Source organism: Protopterus annectens, chromosome 2.part1, assembly GCF_019279795.1.
Source record: "Protopterus annectens isolate FY-2018-M chromosome 2.part1, PAN1.0, whole genome shotgun sequence".
NCBI classification, from domain to species: domain Eukaryota; kingdom Metazoa; phylum Chordata; order Ceratodontiformes; family Protopteridae; genus Protopterus; species Protopterus annectens.
Genome location: NC_056729.1, coordinates 1,171,915,809 through 1,171,941,804, shown reverse-complemented (window position 1 = coordinate 1,171,941,804; position 25,996 = coordinate 1,171,915,809).

The window sequence follows — 25,996 nt, the reverse complement described above, 5'->3', positions numbered from 1 at the left end:
TTTGTTTTATACTTTGTGGAAACACTGGATTTGTTCATCTTCCTAGTAGAAGTTTGCTTTGTGTTGATATTCACTTGGGTGTTCCATATCCCCATGTATACATTTAGTCATTTAGTACTGGTCAACAACAGCCAACCCGCCCCCACTCCATACACACACACACACACACACACACACACACACACACACACACACACACACACACACACACACACACACACACACACACACAAGCACACACACCATGAAGAAAGTTCATCTCTGGATCAAGGTATTAGACTAGTGCTGTACACATATGTGTGTGTGTGTGTGTAGCGCGCAAACATATGTGTGTATTAGCAATTGTTTTGAATTTCCATTCTGTTGATTGTGCAAACCCGTGCTAGTGACTGTTGACTATCGCAAATGAATGACATACAAAAATGTAAAATGTAGGTAGAATTTATAGTATTGCATTGGCTAGTCTACAGATTTTCAAGAAGCTGCACTCCAATATGCAAAGACTGACATAGCACAGTTACAATTTCCCACAGACAAATCTTGCATCATCAGATATCTGACTATGTTCAACAAAGAAATGTACATCACTTAATTTATGCCATACAGTATTCCTCCACATTCTACCTAAAAGTAGCATACTGGTCTAGCTGATTTAAATGTGTAGCAAATATTCTCACTCTGCTCCTATTTTTATACCACTAATAAAATTCCCACTTAATGTACAGTTTTAAATTATACGTATTTTCAACGTCTGCAGTCATGTTAACTGCAATCTTTTCACTCCGAGCCTTAGCTAAAAAAGGGTTGCTTAACCTTCCTGCTTTCCAAATGGAAATATATAAATATATATAGATAAATAGATGAATAATCATCACAATTTAATGAAATAAAGAAAGATTGTCTGCCCCCTGCCTTATAAATAGGAGATATTTAGCTAGAACTATAGTAGTCTGGCTGCATTCACTCACCGAAGTAAATAACAAATCATTGTTACTTATGGCCTTCAAACTGAGGGATATGTAAAGTAAAATGTGATCACAATAGATCAAATTTGTTTGCAAAGCTCAAGCAGCTTTTACAGATTGGGGAAACTGTCTACACTACATGAAACATAAGGGGGGTAAAAAGAGAGGGGGGGGTACTGCCAGCATGTCTGGCAGGAGTGGGTACATGTACATTTAACAGGCACAAGCTGTAGTATGTCTTTATACAGTATTTAACATCTATGGCACAGATACTCAATGCCTTTCACTATTTTTTGGATAACTAGAGCAAATTTAGTCTATCATTTTTAAACTGCTGTTTCAGTTGTGATGGCTAAACATCTCAAATTTCACAAGATATGAAGTCAGTCACTTAACTGATAAATTATTCCACTTACAGAGGGTTATTGTGTTATTAATAATAATAGTAATAACAATAGTAATAATAATAATAATTCCCATTTGTTAATCATGTAGGTTCACTGCAACACAGTAGACAAATAACAGCTGAGGAAATCAAACCCTGTACAACAAGAGCTACAGTTCACAGCCTTAGGCCTCTACACAGACTGCTAGACTAAAATTCTGTTAAATCTTTTTACTAAAATGCTCATACAAACAAATCAAAAACTACAATATTCACTTGAAATGTACAGCCACCTTAGGCATTTGTAGTTGCATGCAAATTCAGATCATATGAGTCACCTATATACATTTCCCATCACTGTTAACAAAGTGTCTGCTCATCCTATGAACCTACAATATCATTCTGAGGCCCTTCTCTTGTTTGCATCTTCCTGTGCAGCCATCTCCCATAAGCATTCACATACTTAAACCACTCTTACATTTCCCCTACCACCATTACCATTTTTTTGTCCTCTGAAATTTTAAACAACTTGTCTATACTCTTTTGTCTCACTCTGTCTTCCCACATGCCACCTTTTTGTTGCCTGGTAATCTTATTTTAACCCATTACAGCCGAGTGACGTCTCCAGGTGTTTCTGCAGTTACCTCCTACTGCTCCTCCAGGCGTCAAATATTGCCTGTTCATATTTGCATTAATAATTCCAAAACCATGTTACATACAAGGTATCGTAACATTTTATCTTGAAGCATACATGATAGCAAACACAATTGTATTGATATATGACCTCTATCAATGGGTATTTGTTAAAAATGTAAAGTGATAACTTCAATTTTTAAATGTTGAAGCCACGCCCACTAGGAGTTAAAGGTGCACACTCAAAAGAGCTCTACTGGAGGGAATTTTAACATGACCACTGATGCTATCTCCTTTGACCTAGCTCATTCTTCCTTGGCACAACAGATTGCAGATCCATCGATTAGTCATCCCAGAAACTTTCGCCCATAACTCTGCTAACTTTTTTCATAACTCCTTCACCTTTGAACATGCTAACCATATATGCTGTGGTCTGTATCTTCCTTGTCACATCTACAGTATTTTCTGCTGGCCTTCGTTCTACACCTATACAACTTGATAAAAGCGATGTAACACCAGAGTCTTATATACACATGCTGATCAGATGCAAGGCTAAGTCTCCTGTCCTTCCTACATATTTACAATGTTTCCTCCCAAAACCAATCATCTATCCACCCCTACTCCACAAATGTAACTCTTTCTCAATTTACATAGGGTTGTCTTGACTCTTTCTCACCCAGTTCCCCTGAATTAAATCCAGTAAGCTATTTTCCTGCAAAACATAATTCTGTTGTAGTGCATGGAATGCCGTGATTATGCTCCAATACCTGGAAAAGGACAGAGCAGTTAAGTGCTACAATAGTGCAAGACCCAATCTTAACAAATGTTAAATACCCGCTTAACTTGTTAAGGTCAGGTCTCAAGCTAGGTAGTCAAATCTGCCAGTACTGACCAGCAAACGACAGCAGCAGAATAAAAACAGATTTGTTTCTGCTTGCTGTCTGTACCAATAGGTGCCCCTTCCTCTTATAAACTTAATAAGTAGCTAGAATAACAGGATGTGTGTTTACCTGCATTTTCTAAAGGATATGAAGTCCGAAGCTTAAATATATGTCATTATTTAGCAACTTCAATCCTCAGTGATATGTCCAAAACCAAAAGATTATATAAGAAACAGACCAAAAACATGGGACAGAACTTTGGACATCCTGTGAAAATCTGAACATTTGACAGGCATGACAAGGTAAGTGTAAACATAAAGGACTAACGAAAGCAAACACCTGTAGCAGTGCTTAGTGGAAATAATTCAAAAGCCAGCTAAAATCCACTGTTTGTTAATAAAATAATAAAAGTTAAGCGCGTTCATTCTTACAATATCAGAACTTCATCAGAACAGACCAGCTTAATTAACAGCAAGTTTAAATAGCAAAGATGTTAAAATCAGATGTTTTTACTAACTAATTGACTATCAGCCTTAATTAAACACTATAACACATCAGTTTTAAAATAGGGTTGATGAAACAAGCATCATTCAACCCTGGGTAATGAATAGCATCTAACCTCAATTGCCAAAGTTCACAGGTATCAAGATGCTCAGAAATAATCCATCCCTAGGGTTTACTCCTTACTTGTTCTATAATTACAAATTTAAATATATGAGAAGAAAAAGTAAAATAAGTTTATGTAATGTATTAGTGCTTCTCTGATTTTATTATATCCTGTAGATGTTCATATATCCAGCCTTTAAAACACCTAGAAATCTTTCCCAGATAAAAAAACAGAACAATCCTGACACTCTGCAAGATAAACCACCTTTTTGTATAACATGAATAATGACCCCTAATGTTGTAGCAAGTACCCCTAATAGTAAAACTACTATCTGTACAAATGTGTGAACATTGGGTATAGCATACACCCATGATTGTTCCTTGTGTTTGTGCTATTTTTTTCTTTCCCATCTTGTCTATTGGACTCAAAATAATTTTTAATTGTCTTGTTTCTTCTAAAACTATGACGAGGTCTTTCGCATAGTTCTCCTCTTACATTATGATCTAGGGAAATCACTTTCTAATTTTTGTAAAGACAACCTAAAATACCACAACTATCCAAACTGTAAGTAGAAATAAACAAATCTTTGATTATCTTTGTTGCTTGTATTTATTCTTGATTGATTCACGGACAGATGATCATCACCATCAGCACTTACATTATTCAAACTTAGTAAACTTAATCTAGGTACCATACTCTCTTCTAACTACCACTTCATTGGAAATCTCCCTTAAATATTCACTAGGGTAACCTATATTTCCAAAAGTTTACTAACTCCACATTAATGATTTCTGGTTCAGATATCATCCTGGCCAACCATACAAGGTGGCCCTTAACCACTGACCTTTTTGATGCTTTGGTTGCCAACTAATATAGTAGAGGTAGGAATTGGAAAATGTTGATTTTCTAAAAACATTAGAAATATATTTACCCAAATTATAGTTCTTAGTTAACTTGACATCCAAATAGGATATATTTTTTATGGGTGCAAGTAAAATGTAAAATACTCAACTGTGTTATTAATATATGCCAAAAATTCATCGAGTTTTGTTTCTGAATCAACTCACAAAATAAAGATGTCATTTAAAAATTGAGTATAGAGGGTCCGACTCTTAGTATAATGGTTGTTAAAAATAATATGATATTCCCATTGAGCCATAACATAATTTATAAACGTGGGGGCACAAGCTGCCCCATGGCAACTCTTGTAATTTGCACAAAGTATACTAGTTGGCACCTCTAGCATCAAAAAAGGTCAGTTGTTAAAGGCCAGCTTATACAACTGGCCAGGATGATATCTGAAACAGAGACCTTTAAGGTGGAGGTAGATAAACATTTGGAAATGTTTAGCATAAGGGGTTACCCTAGTGAATGTTTAAAGGAGATTTCCAATGAAGTGGTAGTTAGAAGAGAGTATGGTACCTATATTAAGTTTACTAAGTTTGAATAATGTAAGTGCTGACAGTGATGATCATTTGCCCTTGAATCAATCAAGAATAAATACAAGCAACAAAGATAATCAAAGATTTGTTGATTTCTACTTACAGTTTGGATAGTTATGATATTTTAGGATGTCTTTACAAAAATTAGAAAGCAATTTCCCTAGATCCTAATGTAAGAGAAAAATTAGGCAAAAGACCTTGTCACGTTTTTAGAAGAAACAAGACAATTAAAATTATTTGGAGTCCAATAGACAAGATGGGTAAGAAAAAATATCACAAGCACAAGGAACAATCAAGGGTGGATACTGTGCCCAATATCCACACATTTGTACAGACACTAGTTTTAGGGACACTTGCTACAAAATTAGAGGCAGTTATTCATGTTATACAAAAATAAACATGGTTTATCTTGCTTAGTGTTATCATTGTTCTGTTTTTATGTGGGAAAGGCCTCTAGGTGTTTTAAAGGCCTGGTATGTGAACATCTACAGGATATAATAAAATCAGAGAAGCACTAATGCATTATATAAACATATTGTTAGTTTTTCTTCTCATATATTTAAATTTTTAATTATAGAACAAGTAAGGAGTGAACCCCAGGGATGGATTATTTCTGAACATCTTGATACCTGTGAATTTAAATGGCATTAAGAGTAGATGCTATTCGTTACCCAGGGTTGAATTATGCTTGTTCCATCAACCCTTCTTTAAAACTGAAGTTTTATACTGTTTAATTAAGGCTGATACTCAATTGGTTAGTACAAACATGTGATTTTAACAGTTTTGCTATTTAAATGTCCTGTTAATAAAGCTAGTCTATTCTGATGAAGTTCTGATATTGTAAAAATTAATGTGCTTAACTTTTATTTTTGCATTAATGAACATTGCATTTTAGCTGGCTGTTGAATTATTTCCACTAAGCTATGCTACTGGTGTTTGTTTTTGTTAGTTCGTATATTTATCTATGTGGTATTCTAGTTTGTTTTTGGTTATGTCTGTTACCGAAACCAATCCAGCAGTGGATATAAATGGAGGAGTGGTGGAGAATTTGAAAGCCATGGGGGACCTTACACTATTACTACAATAAGTAAGCCAGCAATTATCTTCTACCCCAACCACATTTGGATGCAAAACTCGCAAACTATTGGTATGAGATCAAATGGTGAGAGTTTAGGTATTCCTTTTAGACAACTTACAGTGTGTATAGGTCAGGGTCACATTAATTCCCCTCCTCCTCTTCCTTTGAATTTAACTATTTAAAAAACAATTGATTTCTTCTTGATTTATATTGTTTTGGTTATGTTGCCACTATGAGAGCATCTGGTTCAATGAGTAAGAATTTACAGTCTTTTGAAAAACTACTGACTCACTTTAAAAAGCTTCAGTTAGAAAACAGTTATTTGCTTAAAAATACTGAAAGACCACAAGTTCTGAAGGGTTTATGATTATGGCAGTATCCTAATAGGGGAGGTAACAATGCTGATTTCATTAAGAACTACATTCACTGTTTGACAAAGATGGCTGTGATTTAGTGAGGCTCATGGTAAAATACAATAATCTTGAGCTTCAACAACTTTCCAAACAAATTGATGTTTTATATCAAAACATTTGTGACAACCTGATATTTAGTCATTATGAGACAAATTATTTCCACAATTTTCCAATGTGGATTAAACTTGTGAAATTGTAATGCAGTGTAAAATAAATAAATTAAAACGAGATGCAGATGAGTACTACCAGCGGAAGGCAGAGCTTAAACCTCCAGGATATCATGGAAACCGGGGTGAATCAGCCAATCATTCAACTGTCTCAGCGACTCATCAGGAAGTCAGGTCACCTGCTTCTAAGTGTGAATGCAGGAACAGACCAGCCCATTTAAAGATGGAAGGGGTAAGGAGATCCAAATGAATTTGGGATCGGAATCAGCAGAAAAACTCATGGAGTTATTAGCAGTCTCATGATAAGTATTTGGAACAAGGGGCGAGACCCCAAGAGGACTTTTTACAATTCCCACAGCAAGTAATAACCAACAATGAACTTTTTCCTAAGAACACAAGCATAGAGACAGTACAACTTATTTCTAACAATGTCCGCAATTTATATACCAAAAAATTGAACCTAGTTTTGCTGTTTAACAATGATATAGAAATAACAAGTCCAAAGTGCCCACGAAAGGAAAAACTCGTAGTTGGATAAAAAAACTGCTTTATTGTAATCCACAAAAACGCTCGTTCATAACATTAACGCTCTTTCATACCATACGTTTTCGTCCACTCTGGACTTCATCAGATAACTTTCTCCCTTCCTTCAATGCGTTTATAAACCTTTATTCATTAAAAACAACCAATGAATTTACTTTAATTAAATTATAAATGATATAGAAATAAAAGGAGATAATTCCTTAAGGAAACTAGGTATTTTAATCCACCCTTGAACCATACTATACTTTTGTTAAAAAAAAATCAGAAATGTTTAAGTAAACCATGTGGTGTTAAATATTACAATTTGACAAATTTTGAAAATAAAGTATTTTACAATGTTGTTGATGATAAAAGTATATGAATTATGAAACCTGACAAGGGGTGTGTGTTAGTAATTATGAATACAATTGATTACTCTACAAATTTGAATAATTTATTATTTAATGATCAGTATAAGGAAGTTTCATTAAATGAAATCCGCATTGCTTTTCGAAGAATTGACTTAGCCCTAGAGGTTATGTTATTCCAATGCCAGATACTGAAAAGTGAATATGATTTTATGTTGAACATAAGACCAGTTGTAGCCAGTATCTATGGCATACCAAAAATTCATAAGTGGATTTTACCCTTAAAAAAGGTTTAAAGGATATAACTCAAATTTGAAAGAACTCCTGGCATTTTCTTAATCAGTTGAATAACATATAGTTTTATCCTGAAGTTATTTTTGTTAAAATTGATATACAAAATTTATTTTCTGTAAAACCTCATGACAATGACAATGGGCTCCTTTGGTTTGAGGAACAATTATTTTGACATAGTGACTTAGGTACAGACAAAGATAATGCAATGGTAGCACTCATGGGAATTACTTGAAAAAATGATTTTGTGCATTGTCAGGGTCAATACTTTGTACAGACTATGGAAGTAGCCATGGGGACAAATTGTGACCCCGTGTTCACTAATTATGTTATGGTTCAGTGGAAAGATAATAGATCATTTTATTTTTAACAGTCATTATACTAAGAGTTGAACCCTCTATACTTGATTTTTAGATGACATCTTTCTTTTGTAGATTGATTCAGAAACAAAATTCAATGAATTTTTGGCATATATTAATAACGCAGTGGAGTTTTTACTTGTTACTAGTACTCATAATAAAGAAAGAATATCCTATTTGGATGCTGAGGTAACTAATACTATAATTTGGGTAAATATAGTTCTAATGTTTTTAGAAAATCAACATTTTCCAGTTCCTACCTCCACTATAATAGTTGGCACCCCAAGCATCAAAAAACAGTCAGTGGTTAAGGGGCAACTTGTATGGTTGGCCAGGATGATATCTGAACCAGAGATCTTTAAGGTTGGGTTAGTAAACTTTGGAAATGTTTACCATGAGGTCACAAGAGTGTAGAAGGGTAAATAGGACAGAAGAAACACTAAGCATTGCCATATGAGAAGATGACATATGTCATTTTAATCTAAACAGTATGCATGGTGATTGATAGAGTAGTAGTATTCATTCAGCAGAAGTAAGGACATGTTATGAAAAAACATGAAAATAATATAATTTACTTGCTAAATTATATGGTCTTTGTTAAACAGCTATCCAACCAGGGTGCTCAGAGAATGGTAGTGCCAATCATTAATTTTGTGGCAATATGCTAAAGGACTGCTGGGGAAAGAAACTGTCTTTGTGGGTGGTTGTGTGAATCACAAACAGGAATATTTCCTTAGCTGTTGGTTGTACTAAGAGTTGATTTTGCTGGAGTCTAAATGTGTATGGGCGGTACAGTGGTGCAGCAGTTAGCATTGTCACCTCACAGCAAGAGGTTCTCTGCTTTGTTTTTCAACTGGAGTGCCTTCTGTGTGGGGTCTGCATGTCCGCCCTGCATTTGTGTGGGTTTTCTCTGGGTGCTCTGATTTCCTCCGATGTTCTAAAGGCATGCATCTGGAGTGTTTTTCCCAGGGTCTCAGCTGAAAATGGGCTCTGTCTCAGTCAGATTTTCCTGGTAAACAAATGTTAAATAAAAATAAATATATACCATGGATTCATGAAATATGACATGTTTTGTCAATCACACATATAAATACACACTGCAATATGGCATGAAGGAAATATCTGACCCTTATGCTACTGAAAAATGTATTAAAGGCCTGTGATGAACATCATTATCTGACTTATTTCAATTATAAAATAGCTATAATTAAGTTGAGGGTGAAGAAACATGAAACAATCTATCCTGAAACTGGATTATATTATATACCCTGCATTATTTTCACAGTCATGATTCAGTGACATTTAAAAGGAATGAGGACAATGTAACCAGGAAACACTGGCAACTCACATTCTTCCAATAGGAAGTCATAAGGTTTGGGAGGAGGTCACATTCAAACCAGCAATTCCAGAATGGTGGAATGTAGCAGAGAGAGTAATACAGACAATGATGCTGAAATTATGGAGGTTTTACTTTGATTTGATGATTATTGCTGCCACAGAGAGAATATTAGAGCAAAATGAATGTTGCATGAGCAAACTGTGGTTCAAGACTATAGTATTATCAAGACGTGTTGAGTTAAAAAAAATTGAAGGAAACATTACAAAGGCTGCAGGAGGAAAGATATGTGGAAGAACCAGTGCAGGTAGATGAAAAAGAGTGAGTATGACAGCAAAGAGATGAACACCATACTTCTCTTAATGGCAGGCATTGAGCTGCTGCTGAATCAGATCTCTCCTTCCTATGGTACAGTATAGCATCCACTGCTACTTCCTCACAGAGTTAAATCTCCTAGTTGTAGTGAGGTGACCCATCTGCAGTGTTGTCGATTCCCAGGTATATAAAATAAATAAAAAAAAAACTATTTCCAAAAAGAAATAGTCTAAGTAGATCAAGTAACATGGTAAAAGCCTCAAGGCAATATGGAGGAAGTAGCTGCAAAGCAGGATGTGGTCCTGGGGAAGCAAGATATACTGCAAGTTAGCAGTAGTTAGAATGCAGACCCACACCCTCTTTCATATAGCATTATGAAAGTTGATAAAAGATAATCCAAGACTTAAGACTATGTAAAGAGAACTGAGGAGAAAATTCAGGACATACAGGTTGTGCTGTCTCCTCACTTGGACAATAGCAGATCTACATTAAGGAATCCCTCACACATACAAAAGACATTCATGTCTGAAGAGAGAAAGTAGAATGTGAAGTGTATGACTTACATGATCAAGTGATGAGGAATAATTTAAGGCTGGTTGGTGTTCCAAAGAAGTCCAAACAGAATGATCTAGTGGTATTTCTGAAATCCCTGTTGTTAGAAATAATTGGGCTGACAGACTCAGAGCTTACTGCTGAGGGGCCCAAGGATTTTTGCTACAGAGGTTGGAGAAACAAATAAGCCGCCAGAGCACTGTATAACATGTTTTGCCATACATACCCTTACAGAGAAGATGCAATCACTTTTATAAAAGAGGAGGTATTGGGGAGTGTCAAGTAGACTGAGCCAAGAAAAAATTATTTTGAAGTTTAGTGAGGAATCAGTAAATATAAAAGGTAATGTACAGTGATCAAACAGATTGATCACTGAAAAGGGAATCAGCTAGTGAATTTGGTCAATTCCCTTTTAATGAATGCTATTCTTATGCAAGATGTGTATGTGTATGTGCATGAGATCACCAGTCAGTGGGGTAAGGAAGTTTCTCCTTTCCCTCACTGTTGTGAGATTTAATTTTATATATATATATATATATATATATATATATATATATATATATATATATATATATTAATATATTCAAGCAGGAGTACGGGATGCAGTTCCCACATGGGAGTGCAGGGGTACTTAGCCTTCCACAGAAAAAAAAATGAGGCAGTGCATGTAGGGCATGTGCTTTTAGGCTCAGTATTCTTTTTGGGAGAAACTTCTGTGGTCACTCTAGTTTTTGCAAATGCCTGGCCAGGTACATACCAAAGGGGGTATTGTGCTGAATCATGGGTTTAAGCTTAGGGTCTATATTACAGCATTGAACTAGAGCAAGTTCGAACATTGTAATATTGAACCCTAAAATCCGAATGTTGAAAATAGCAAAGCCACGACACATCAACTTTTTTTCAGGGAAAAAAAATCGATGGACCGTTTTCGGGGCTTTGCTATTTCCTCCACTGTGGTGCAATCTTGGAGTTGGTGTTTTTAAGTAGTGGGGGTGTGGGGGGGCACAGTCCTCCATGTTGGGGGGGTGGGGGGTGAAACCCCCCACTTTAAAGTTTAAGGTTAATTTTATTTTTGTTATGGAACAGCGATTTCTTTCCCTGGGAAAAAACGCTGTTCTGTGTTTTCGGTTTTGTTGGGTTTCGGACTTTAGGGTTCAATATTACAATGATCGAACTTTTGTTAGTTCAATGTTGTGATATAGACCCTTAGGCTTAATAAGGGCTAAATAAAATGGAATGATATATCACTGGACCTAGAAGCTATCCCTTCACTTATAAACTGTGCAATATAGAAGGACGTCAGTACAACTGTGGAGACTTGTTGGTCAAATGCTGGGTTGCTGTCTATGTAAGTACCCAAATCTCTTAACTACTGATTATACTTTTAGGATAATATTGTCTCTGTGACAGATCAATGGGGCAGTCAGTTTTCCAAAGGACACAATAATACACTGTTTGGCATTTAGCTGCAGTCCATGACTCTGACACCAGTTATTTATGTGGGTCAAACCTTCCTGAAGGATCACTGAGTCTTTAGAACATTCAGTGACTGCTCTCAGCTTGAAGTCATCCTAACACTTGGTCAACCATAGGCCCTTGATGTTTGCTTTGACTTCAGAGAAATAGATGCCAACTAGAAGCAGCCCCAGCACACATTTTGTAATGTAGGTGGCTTCCTCTATTCTAACTTCCTGTATCTTGTAATCCAGTTTGCATCCCAATGGGTGAAATAGAGGTTTATTCCTAATTTAACAAGCTTCCCAACAATGCCTGAATGGGGTACTGTGTGAAAGGTTTTGGCTAGGTTAAGGTAGGCAGTGTCTATTCTGTTCTTTTCATCCACTGCTGCTGTGAGTCTGCAGTGTATCTATGCATTGCTGGGCATAATGGTTAAAGTGTTTACCGCAAAGACACAAGGTACACAGTTTCATTCTCACCTTTGAGGGGAAACTGGCTAAGTTTAAAATGGCCTGCAAGGGCTGCTAGCCTAGTACTTACCTATGAAGTTGAGTAGGCATGACTTGCCATTGATGAAACCAAACTGAGAAGAATCGGTGCGTGGAGGTTTCTTATGCCGTTATTAATTACCTCCATGATTAGTCTTTCCACAGTTTTACATATGAGGCCAGTCAGACTTATGGGTCAGTAATTGTCTAGTTCAATGGACAGTCCTCCCTTGTGCAGAAAATTTAGTACTGTCCTCCACTGACTTTTTACAAAGCCACTTTGGAGGCTGAGATTAAATAGTGTTGTTAGGGGCATAGAAATATCATGCTTCGTGCAATTCAGGATGCATTCCTGAATACTGTCAGGACCCATAGATGCTGTATTTTTGGCCTTTGAGAGATCCACCAGGGCTTGATCATGCATGATAGCTTGCAGTATGTAGGTTTCTGATATTTCTTGTAAGATTACAGGGGGTGAGAGAGTGGTGAAGTTCGAGCTGAACTTGTCAGCCAGTGGGTTTGCTATATTATAGTTAGTTGTTGCCATTTACTGTCAGCACAGCTCATGGCTGTGCATTGCCCTTGAGACTGTGGATATAGCTGAAGAACGCCTTGTGGTTGTCCTTGGTCTGGGTGGCTATTTTATTTCTCAAACTTGGCCTTGGTAATTTTAATTAGATTCCTAAGTTGCTTGTTTAATTTAATGATTAAATTTATATTCTGCTGAATGTTTTATTTCCTATTCTTGGATATAATTTTTATCCTCTTGTTATAAGGGTTATTTATATTGTGATTTTCATCAGGGCAGTTTGTTTTTGGGTTTGCCTTCTGATTGCTTACAGCTGCATCTATGCAGTTGTATATGTTAGTATACATTGGCAGTGTATATTTCTGCATTAACAGTAGAGCTTTCCAGGTATTAGGGGAGTTCTAACCGGGTATCACTTAGAAATAGGGCGTTGGCCTTAAAAAAGTTTCTAAAAGTACTAGAACCTGGGAAGGTTTCGTATTTTTATTTTATTTCAAATGATACAAGTAATAGAGCATGGAAAGGTTTCATATTTTAAGTTTATTTCAAGGGAGACATATTTGTGGTCAGACCTGAAGAGTGAGGATGCCACACTAAGGATGGAGCATAATTCACCATTACTTTTAAGGACAAGATCAAGGATGTTATTTCTCCTCATGGGTACTATGACTAGTTGTTCTAGGACATTTGTATTGACAATGTCCAGGAATTTCTGAATTTACATACTAATGGTGGTATATGTTTCCCAGTCTATAGATGAATATTTGAAGTCACCTAGGAATATGATATTGGGGTTAATGCTAAGTGATTCTAATTCATTTAAGTAAAAAGAAAGTTGGCCTAAAAGTTCTATGCATAAGTCCCAATGAGATAAAGGAACCTGAATCTATAAATCGACAAATAGTGGCTCTGGCACTTAATGGCACAGGCAAGGAAGAACAGACATGCTCATCCTGGGCACTCTCACATGGTTTGATTTTTCCTAGTAGAAACTGGTGACTACTTGTGCCATGTTAGCTCCTATGGCAACTCCTTTGGTTTGTTAATAAAGTGGGTCATTACATATAAAGAAACTATTACTCAGAACAAGTTCAAGCAAACAGCACACCACTTTAATTCTTCCATCCATCCGCAACTCCCTTGTTTCCATTTCGGCACATGGTGTTGAGGTGTCACTTCAACAATGACAATTACCTAGAGCCAATGTTCAGATCACCGGGTGGCTAGGCCTGCCAAGATTATTTTTCCGTACTACACATAGCTCTCAACTGTCCAGACTTTTGCAGAATGTCCAGATTTTTGCCTCATATTGTTGGTCTGGACTGAAGTCAAAAAATGACAGATATTGGAATTTCAGACTTCATTCCCTTCAGAAAATTCATGCAAATGCAAAACATGTAAGTCTATCAATTTTCTACATTTGTAAGAGCAATATTTAAAAAGTGTCACTGTTTTGGGCATTTGCCCCCCCCCCCACATTATTACTGGCTTTGTCCAGATTTCTTGTTGCAAGAGGTTGAGAGGTATGCTCAACCTCTTGCAACAAGAGGTTGAGAGGTATGCTCTCACACCTACAGCAAATTTAGAGTATAAAATCTACCTGATGCACATCTTTGGAATGTGGGAAAAAAATGGAACACTCAGAAAAAACTCATACAAACACAGGGAGGAAATGCAGACTCTGCTCATAAATGTTGTTCATAGGTTCAAAGGTTCATAGGTAGGTACTAGGCTATTGGCCCTAGGGCCTATACAAGCCTAGCCAAAAAGGTACCCTGGCGTTTGCCATCCAAGAAAATAATTTTCCTGTGCCCCTGTCAAGCAGAACCACAGAAGTGTTCCCCGGGGTGAATTTCCTATTACCCATCCAATCAACAAGATCTTTCTTGAAGAGTGCTAATGAGGAGCTCTGTTTGACATAGATAGATAGTCTGTTCCAGAGTATAGGAAGTCTCTGGGACAGGAATCTATCCCTCCAGCATGTTCTGTTTATTGTAGTGACAAGATTTAGGTTCCTAGAGCATGTAGCTCAGAGGGATTGGGATTTCTTTAAGTGGAGTATGTCCAACAGCTCTGGGTTTGACATAGCTTTGTATGTTAGGCAGAGATTGCCTCTGAGTAGGTGATATGCGACGGAATAAAGCTGGAGTTTTTTGAGTCGGTCTGCGTAGGACATCCGTTTAAGGCCAGTAATCCTCTTTGTGAGGTATTTCTGAGGCCTTTTCAGTTGTTGTAGATGTCTTGTGAGGTACATACCAAAAGAAGCATTGTACTCTATAATAGGTCTAATAAGTGATGAGTAGAGGGGAACAATGACCTCTTTTTTATTAGATGAGAAACCTTTTGTAATGAGGTGTGCCACGTAGAAGGATTTCCTGATCACTGTGGCAATGTGATTATCAAAGGAGAGACTACTGTCCACCTGTGTCCCAAGGTCTCTTATCATACTTTCGGTGTTAAGTAGACTACCGCCTATTTGATAGTTTATGGGTACAGAGTTTTTACCAAAGGGGATGACAATGCACTTTTTGGCATTGAGCTTGAGGCCATGGCTTTGACAACAGGCATCTGTCTCAGTGAGGCCCTTTTGTAGGATGTCCATATCATTAGGAGTTTTGATTATGGCTCCTAGTTTGCAGTCATCAGAAAATTTAGTAAGCCAAAGACCTTCTGTGTTAGCCTGTACTTCAGAGAAGTAGATACCAAATAGGAGAGGACCCAGGACTGAACCCTGTGGTACTCCACTTGTCACTGGTCTGAAGTCTGATTTGGAGTCTGCTACTTTCACAGTGTGGGTTCTGTCAGTAAGCCAGTTGGCAACCCATCTTGTGACATACGAATTTATACTAACTTATGAACCTATGAACCTATACCTAGTTTCCAGAGTGGGGGAATGGTGTCGAACGCCTTGGTAAGATCTAGATAGGCTGTGTGAACCACCTTACCCTCATCTATGGCTTTGGTGACTGCTTCAAAAAAGTCTTTCAGGTTTAGGAGACATGATCTGCCTTTTACAAACCTGAACTGTGTGGGGTCCAAAGTTTGGAGATCTCCAATGTCTTTGTTTATGAGTTCCATGATGATATGTTCCATGGCCTTGCAGACCAGGCTCATCAGGCTAATGGGGCGGTAGTTCCCGGGGTCTGTTGTGGCCTCCCCTTTGTGGAGTGGGATAACCGTCATGGTGTGCCATTCAATAGGTACAAAGCCTGAGGTGAGGCTATGATTGAACATGGTACTTAGGTGGGGAGCCAGTTCATTCTGTAGTTCGTGTAGAAGGCAGCCTGGGATGTTGTCAGGTCCCATGGATGCTGTGTTCTTGGCTTTGGAGAGTGAGGTTTTTACCTGTGCAGCCATGATTACAGGAACTTTGCATTCTTCTGGTATAAATATGGGCCCTTTAGGGGGTGAGAGGGGGGTATAGTTAGCACTGAACCTCTCTGCCAGGATGTTGGCAATATCAGTTGGTTCTGTATATTTAGTGTCATTGTGCTGTAACTCAGAGCAGATCTGAGTGTTGCCATTGAGATTCTTGACATAGCTATAGAATGCTTTGTGGTTGTCTTTAGAATCAGTGGCGATTTTGTTTTCATAACTAGCTTTGAAGGATTTTATGAGGGATCATAGCTTCTTACTGAGGCTGACCAGGGAGTTCCTCTAATCATGGGATTTTACTCTTTTTTGCAAAGTTTCTTTCTTCTGTTGTAGAGTTTGTTTATGGCAGAAGACCACCAGATTGGCTTCCTTTTTTTTTTTGGAGGATAGCATCTTGGTTCTGTTAGGGATAGCACGATTCATGCACTCGTGTAAGTGCTTATAAAGTGCATTTGTGTAGGATTCAGCAGTCGTACCTCTATTGTCCATCTGCATGGGTGTCGTGAAGTTTGCCACTTCTGTCTTAAGAAGCGTGAAGTTGGCTTTGGAGAAATTTTTTACTGTTGTTTTCCTAATTGGGGGGGGGGTGGGAGCAGGATGTGGATGTCTAGGGTGATTAGCTTGTGGTCGGATCTGACCAACGAGGAGCTGCTGACCTCTGGTGTGGAACACCGGTCACCCATGTTGGTGATGACCAGGTCTAGGATATCGCTGCCCCTGGTGGAGGTGTGGATAAGTTGATCCAAGGCATTGGAATTGATGAATTCCAGAAAACGTTGAGCAAAAGAGTTGGTACACGAGTAGTTTTCCTAGTTAATGGTGGGGTAGTTGAAATCACCCATTATTAGGGTGTTGGGTTGTACCTTAATATTTTCCAGTGTATCAAGAAAAGAGGAGTGGGAATCCTGAGGCATGGTATGGGGTCTGTAGCAAGCTACAATCTGGATTGCGGTTTTGCCCAGAGTTAGTTGAACTTGGATAATCTCGGATGCATTATGCTGAGCAACTAGCTTGGAGGTGTGGATATCCTTAATGAATATGGACACGCTTTCACTTTTAGTGTTTTGGTCCGGGTTTGGTGGCTGAAAGGTGTGGTATGAATTATAGCCTGGCAATGCAGGGGTGCAATCTGGAGCTTTGAACCAGGTCTCTGTCACTGCACAGATGCCGATGTTCTCCATTTTAAGGAATGCCTTGACAGAGTGCATTTTGAGGTTTAGACTTCTAGCATTGAGTATCATTACCCTCAGATTTTGCTTGCTTGTACCTGTTACGGTGGTGAATTTGTCATTTGAACCTTGCCTAAAAAAGGCACTATAGGGGTGGCAAGAGCCTTTGCCAGTATCCGGAATCCCAAGGGCGACAGGCACAGGACATCTCTGGCAAAACAGCGTGGTCTGTCAATCATATGTCTGGGATGACACCAGAAGCTTAGCCAATTGTTGAAGTAAATCATTTTGTCCTTGTACTGTGGTATCATTCTGGGTGATGGCAGAATGCTACTCAGGGCTAGGGTCATACCTGCCTGGACTACAAGATCAGAGAGCTTCTCCATGTCTCTTTTCATGTAGTCCAGGGAGGTACGTCTCAGGTCACTCACACCAACATGGACAATGACAGAGTCATATTTGTACTTCTTGTGGAGTGACCTGAGTGCGTGCGTTATGTGGCGGATCCTGGCACCTGACAGGCAGCTGACAGTAATTTTCTCCTTGTTTAGCCTGCTGAGTGGGACATCAGTGTGCCTGACTATAGAGTCACCTATGACTAGAGTGTTGGGTACGTTATGCCTTATGGGCTGTAGTTGAGTTGCACACTGAGTATGTGGGCTATGTGTCATTTGGTTTGTGTTGGGGGTGGAGGTTGCTTGCATTTCTGTCTGGAGGTCACCGTTGTTTGGACAGATTTTTACTAAGACCCTCCAAGAATGTAGGTGTGTGTTTTGTGCTTCTCTGTGTGTTTTAGTGGTGTAGGTTTTGAGGGACTATGTGATGAGTGTGGTGCGGTGCAAGTGTTTACCTTCTCCTCTTAACTGTCTAGTCCAGTCTTCGGTGAAGAGAGCTTTGCTTCCAGTTTGGCTGCATAAGTGCATCTCTCACAAGTCGTAGTGTTGGGTGGTAGGAGGAGAGGGTTGTCTGTGTACATGAGGCAATTGCTGCATTGTCCCAAGATGCCCAGATTCATCAGGTAGACAGGAGAAAACACCGGGAGCTGACCTTTAGACATGCCTGGATAGGTGGTTGTTTAAGTACTAAAAACTGTTTTCCTCTAGACAACTGCGGAAACTTGAGTGTTGTAGAAATTTGTAGCTTATTTAGTGCTTACAACGAGTTCTGAACAAGTGCTGAGCTCAAAGAAACAGATATGTGCTAAAACTAAAAAGCTGGCTAGTTTCAAGGGAAAATTTGAAGAGCAGACTTTATGGCACCAGGAATAGTTTAACCCTAGTTAAGTGGGGGGGGGGGTTCAGGAGCTCACAAACAGTCCTAGACACAGCAAATCCATATCTGGATAAGACCTGTCACAGGAAAGGGGGGAAGCAAGCTTAGTATTTTTTTTTCAGTAATTTTTTTTTCTTTCAGTACAGTGGGAATGGAGAAAGCTGGAACAGAAGTTAATTCAAGGTTAAGAATCTGAGTGGGTTGCCCTTTACAAATGTTCTCTATTAGACTGAATGAATTAATGACACTAGACTGGGAGGAGTGTCACAGATCAAATATACAGTATGGGAGGGCAACTGCAAAGCCACCAAGTATAAGAACACCACAACACTAGTGAGGGTGGGTGGGAAAAAATTACAGTTCCTAGCTGTGGCCACTAAATAAAAGTTTTAAACAGATCAAAGAGCAAGCAGACTCTAGAGAATACTTTTAACTGTAAACAGACTATATTAGAACACAGAAACCTCAAAAAATCAAAAATGCACAGAAAAGCTCGGATAGAGCACTCACAAACAGAAAATACAACTCTCAGTATGAAAAAGCAGTTTACAGTTAAGTAATTCAGTAAACATGCAATTAGAGTAATGAAACAGTATCTAGCAATGAAAAATACAGTTAAAACAGTATAAAACTGCACATAAATGCAGTGAAACAATAAAAAAAGCTTTATAACAGTGCAAAATGTAGTAGATCAACTGTATAGCACAATTATAAGCGTTTCAAAAGTGCAGTTCAGTGAAATAAGTGTAAGAAATAACTTATCCTGCTCTTGGAATCTTAAGGAATTTCCACTTAGTTTCAGTAATGAAATACCATCCACAGCCTGATAAATACAGGCACAACCTTTTCAAGACACAGGGTTTATATACCAGTAAGGATGGAAGAGTTAGAAGATCAAATTACTACTCAGCCCCTGCTATTACCCAATCGCTCGTACTAAAGAAGGTCAGGAGGCCTTGCTACTCTCAGTAATAATGACATCACAGAAACGTTAACAGTTAAGAAATCTCTTTCCATCTCACCCCTGATCCATGTGGCATAGGACAGACATGACATCAGTTATGTTTAAATGAACCTCAGTTTGCAAAAAAAGAGACGTCATATTCCTGAGTCCTATTTTAAAAAATGCAAGGAATCATGTATAGAAAGAAGAATATTAGACATGAGCTCTTTTAATTTCTTATCTAAAAATAATGCATGGAGGCCTATTTAGAGCCATTAACTGAAGTGATAGAAAAATATTGTTTGTTTGCTTTTTTTTTTAGTTTTTTTTTTAACATTACAACTTAGGATGTTGTACATTTAGAAAAAAATCAGATGTTCCCGTACTAATAAAACTATCCATAAAAGATCAAACAGTTCAATGTCTAGTCTGTTATAAGCATTATGTAACACAGTCTTACTAATTTTTTATGACTAGTATAATTAAGCAAGTTCAGAATTGCTGCATTGCAATCCCCTTTTTGCATAACAACAATCTCTTTAACCGTGTCTACCTTCATCACCCTAAACTTGTACTTATGTAATAAAGTCATAGTTGCATTTTTCTTTTATTTTTCAATATATTGGCATGTTTCTGCTTTGCACTGTCAGTCTGCCATTTTTTATTAATAATGACCTTGCCAGAAATTTCTAAACTATTGCAGTCTCAGTAGCTCAACAGGTAGCATGCTAACCTTTAATGCTGAAGGACCAAAAGGCTGTAAGCTCTATTCCCACAGAAGGTGGTTGGATTAATTGTCCATACTAATACTACAGTCCAGCATAGTAGTGGGGGGAGTGCTGAATTCCTAAGTGTGCTTCCCTTTAGGTATATGTTAAACCGAAGCCCCATCTGGCTGAGTTGGTCATAGCTCAGGTGCATGTAAATGAACTTATAGCACTTATTGAAAAAAGAGTAAAGGAGGTTCCTCCATATCCTGGCCAAATTTACCCTAGTCAGTGTCAATACCACCTCAGGTCTGCCCTGAAAAGAAGCAATTCTCCTAGTTGAACTAACCCAGTCGACAAAGTATAAATACTGTGTAGAATGTATGTCTCCTGTTAGTATGTAAAATATTATTAAATTCAAACAAGCTTTTCAGTTCCTTTTTTGAATCTGTAGTTTGACAGTAAACAGTGGTGGCAATGTTCAGCAAGCCCCTCCTGCCTGTTCCAGAAGCATATAAAGTGCATGACTTGACCACCTTATATTTCCTATGAAATGGGTATATTTGTGCTAGCAAATGACTTATTTTTATCTGTGCATTTGATGCAAATGCAGTCTTATCCTTGCATCGGAAAATTGTTCTTTTTTTTACTTAAATAAAGTATATCTTAATGTGAACTTAGCATTACTTTAGCAGCTTCTTATTCTAGTATATAGCTCCCCTCTATTTAGAGCTTCCACTGAGTACAGTTCTCATGGCTGGACAAATAGCTTAAGACATGAAATTATCAGTGATGCTTGCAGAAACACCTCTAAATCATTCTTCTTCTTTTCATTGATAAACGCTCCTCTGCATGCCAGTGTCATACTAACTTACCCATCTGACTCATACTAACTTACCCATCTGACTGGGCACTTTTGAAACGTGATATATGCCTAGTTGTCTTTTTGGCTTTGCTGATATTGATATCATCAGCTGATTTGCCTGTTCTAAGCCCAAGATCAACCACTTTGATGTTTTAAGCATCAAACGTACCTGTTGTGCTACTGGACACTAATGTTTTTTCTAAGAACTCTACTCATCCTGTGCTACCCTACACCAACCTATAAGATTTCATCACAGTGCACCTGCACTCATATCATTTGGACAGATGTTAAGTAATGTTGAATGGAGGATTGCTGATACCTATTTTTTAGACTTGAAGTAATAAAAAAGTTAAAGCAAAAATATGCCTGGTGTAACTGGTAAACAAGAAGGTCTTGTGTTCCAGGTCCTATGATGAGCTGTTTAGAAAAACACTTAACAAATACCATCAGCATTGTTTCCTAAAGTAGTCCAATAAACTTCCTTCTTTCATTTGAAATATATTAATTTTCCATTGTGATCTATTTCCTCTCACTTACCCATTTTTGTTTTTCAGCTGTCTCCTTTTCTCTCTCTCACGCCAAAGCTACCTACGTTATTTATTACTGCAAACCTGTAAGTCTGGCATAAACTGGGATAAGTGATTCCTACTATCTTGCAGAACTGAAAAGCAAGAATGCAATGGCAGTAAGACAAAACTATCTCCATAGCTATCACAAATCTGTGACTTTGCAATCCATGTGTTTGCTTCAGAATTTGATAATACATTCTGATATGCAATAAAAAAATATGGTTATAAGGCATAATCTTGGGGAATGCATGATGTATATATTTCTGTAGGTGAGTATACAAATTACTCCTGAGAATATAGGCTTTCTAAAGTTTTATGACACAGATGTGGCTTCAGATACATCTGCAAAGTGTTTTTATTAATGATTCTTACGTGCCTTGCCTCTCCTTTTTATACTCTTCAGCCAATGAGAAGCTTTAATACCTACATGAATGCTTCTCCTACAGCAAGGTTAGATTGACACAGAAGACTGTAACAGAAAAGATAGTATTGCATGTTTTGGTCATATATGATTTTGAGTAGTTGTAGAAAAAAATGTACCAATGCCACTTCCACAAATCCATCAGAAAGATTTCTTATGGAATTACAGTAACAATGTAGTCTAATTGTACCCTTCACTTTGCACCACATAAATGAAAAAAATCTGGATTCTTCACTGGCACTGCATCTATAACATGACCTGTAAGTAACGCATACTCATTTTCTCCCCTCTGTTATGAGGTTAAGATTCCTTCAAAGCATCTCAGTGATTTCACACAGAGCAGCATTTTTCATTAAAAGAGACAAGATGCAGACTAATCTCAATGGACATTTCATGGGCAAATTAAGGACTATTTTTATTTACTCTAGGTGAGACAGAGAGAGACAGAATGAGAGGAATATAGCACAACCTGTTTTTTTTTCCCCTGAGGAGTTACTGAGCTCAAGAGCAATTCATGAATGAATGTTACACATGCAAGGGTGAAAGATGGTATTACTGGATTGGCAGCTTACTAATTAAGCAGGGAAGTGGGCAAACTCAATGAGTCAACTGGACTTTATCCTAAGCCAATGTCTATGAGTTGGATTTAAAATGAAACTCCCAGCACACAATGATATGACCAGCGCTAATCTGAAATGCAATATGCTTTCACAACTGTGCCAAATGGAAACATATTAGTTCCCAATTCATAGTTAGCATACAGGGTGAGAAATTATTTTTATTTATCTATATTTGCTAACTAGAATAAAACAGGGATCTTTTTTCAGACTTAGCCCAAGCACTGTTTAGTTAAGTGTCTTGCTCAGAGTCACACAGTAGGTAAAGTGAGGCTGAAGGAATCAAACTCTAAACCTCAGGAAGCAACTCATTAATAGTTCATAGTCTTAACTGAAAGTACTAAGTACCAGAGTTATACCAGAGTGTGCCTATACAAATGCATAAGTGTGCTGTGTATAAAGGTGCACTTCAATCTACAAAGACTAGTACTTTGATGACTTCCAAGTTACTTTGAATGTACTTGGTGTAACATGTAGCCCATTCAGCTTTGGTGCAGATGTCTGTGGGCTCTATTCCCACACCAAGTAGATGGATTGTTAACCCTGCGGTATGACATAAAGGGTGTGTTGTCCTTTGGATGAGATGGTAAACCAAAGCCCCATCTGCCTGAAATGGTGGTAGATCACACAGATCTAAAAAATTCCATGGCACCTACTGGACGGAGTAGGGAACATTTCCTGATGCCTTGGCCACATTTCTGCTAGCAGTATACAATACCACCCCACATCTCAGTCAGCAAAGGATAAATAAACTTATTTAGGTACATTTCATGGTCTAGCACTTGTTCACCTTCATACTAGCCTATACGTACTCTGTTATTATTTATCTGGATGATCTAGATATCTTTCCAATCATCCAGTAACATAAAATAAACAAAGTCCTTAGTGGCCTAGTGTCTGTCTGTCGTCCTTATCACCCTGATTATTCAGAAAATTGCATGCCATGGTAGTTCCCCCACCCAACCCCTGAAAGATTGAAAGTCCTTTGTGGATCAGGTCAAGGTGATTTTGCTGGAAGGCATTTTTTCAATATCAAAATGATCGACGTGACTATTTTGACTCATAATTTAATACAACAGGATGAATCACTAGGATGATAGTGAATGCAATAACCTATGCTAACATGATCAAGAGAGATGAGAGCTGGCAAAGCAGGATTTAATGAACTCCTTAAGTTCAGACTGTCTAGGAGGGGATGGGGTTCTAGTCCATTAGCATAAAGTGTAAATCTAGAATGATCATATGAGGGTGATAGGCCAACTGGAGCACAGGGAATACAGTATGAACAAACACTGGTATAATGAGGATGGTGTGGTCTATCAGAATAACAATAATTTACTACGCTTCTCAGGAGCATTACAAGTGTACTCTGAGAAGTGTGTCACACACTCATTTCTGTGTTTGGTGCATTTTAAGCAAATTAACCTAGAATATTGATGCAATTGATGTCAGTGCAGCACACATTCCTCATGAGCACAACTGTATGTTGCTATTTGTAACAGCTATTATGTTGCACTAAATGAGAATGACGTGAGGGCTGAAGCAATGAAGTACAGTGCAGTTCACTTTGCACGGTGCATCCCTTTTAAGTATTTAAACACATACCCACACACATTTGACACAGACACATTCAGTGCAGTACAGGCACACTAGAACAGGACAGCACACTCATCTGCCATTTGAGCATTTAAGCCATTGTTTCTATGCTTATGATTAAAGTGTGTTTGTTCACAGACTCTCTCAATTGACACAGAGCAATATAGTACATGAAATGCATGTCATCTTCATTGATACAATATTTAAAAAGGGCTCTGACAATGTTGTAGTTTGCCAAACAGCATACTGTTTTATGTCAATACCACTATCCACCCATTTCAGTCATTGCATGTTTTTGTCTTAATTACATCAGAAATGTTAAAATAAAAGCATCCTAAACAGTCAATGTATCTGGTTATAAGGAACGTCTGGATTTGTGAACATTTTTTGACCTATATGCCTTGATAGGAAACTATACACAGAAAATGATTTATAAACTTTAAAAAGTTAAAAGACGTTCATAAACATAATGCTGAATAAAAAAAGCTACACAAATACACTCAGTGGCTCAACTAATTTGTACAGCTTGCAGTGTCTATAGCTTTGCAATTAATTCTGTTTGAAAATGTCTGTCACAGTTACTCATTGTCCATATCACATATTTCAGTGTCAAAAGGCTAAAAGTTACAGAATATTGATATGATATACATGTCCAGATTGAATACAGTTTAGTAAACACTTTTTAAAGCTACCATAACACAAAAAATGCTGTCATTGTGTTATTAACTGATATCCCTACAACTGTGAAACAAACTAGACTATTATCTGACAAGCATGCTTCAACCATCTTAAAGGCTGTTATTAAACACTAATCTTACCTCTCAGCACTGTTGTCCTTCTTGTAAGCCTGCTTTGCAAGAAAGAGGCCAAGCTAAGATTTTCCCCACTGAATTTATTTTCATCTTCAGTCAATAAAACACTCTATGCTGTCTTCTGCTTAAAAATGCTAAAAGACGGTAAGGTTACAGCACTAGATGCTGCATTATGAAAGCTTTCTTCCCATCTGTACTTCGGTCACATTCAGATTCCAAATTACATCTTTGAGGTCAAATAAGCTCACTGCCAGTTTGATTGTAACTGTTCTTGAAAGTGGATGCTCTGAGCTGAAATGGATTGCAGAAGAAAGAGGATTAGCACTTATAACCATTTGTAATAAGGATAATGAACTAGTACTGCGCACAAGTGAGGAGTCAAGAATATCACTGGAGGCCTACCAAAGAAGTGAATCTATCCTATATGTTTACTACTTTCTCAGTGAAACAGCACAATATAAGTAATAGTTTTCAGAATGTTGACAAACATGAAGGTTATTAAATACTCATCCACTTGTTAAGTCCATCAGCTGAAAAGTAAAAAAAAAAAACTTCTTGTCCTTACATCAGAATAGTAAGTGAATATCTGAGTTTCCCATTATTACATCACCAAAACCTACTTCTTCCATTCATAAACTTTGTGCTTTGATTTAACAATTCTAAAGTATAAAGAAGAGGAATCGTTATCTCACACATTTCTATATCAATAACTGTAAACACCAATTCAAACCATGTAAATAAAGACGGCCTATTTCTAACACCACAATTTGACATTAGGCCCATAACTACAGCCTTTACATACTTACTCTTGATAAACATATGGCACAAGCCATAATTTAATGGCCAGCTACTATCTTTACT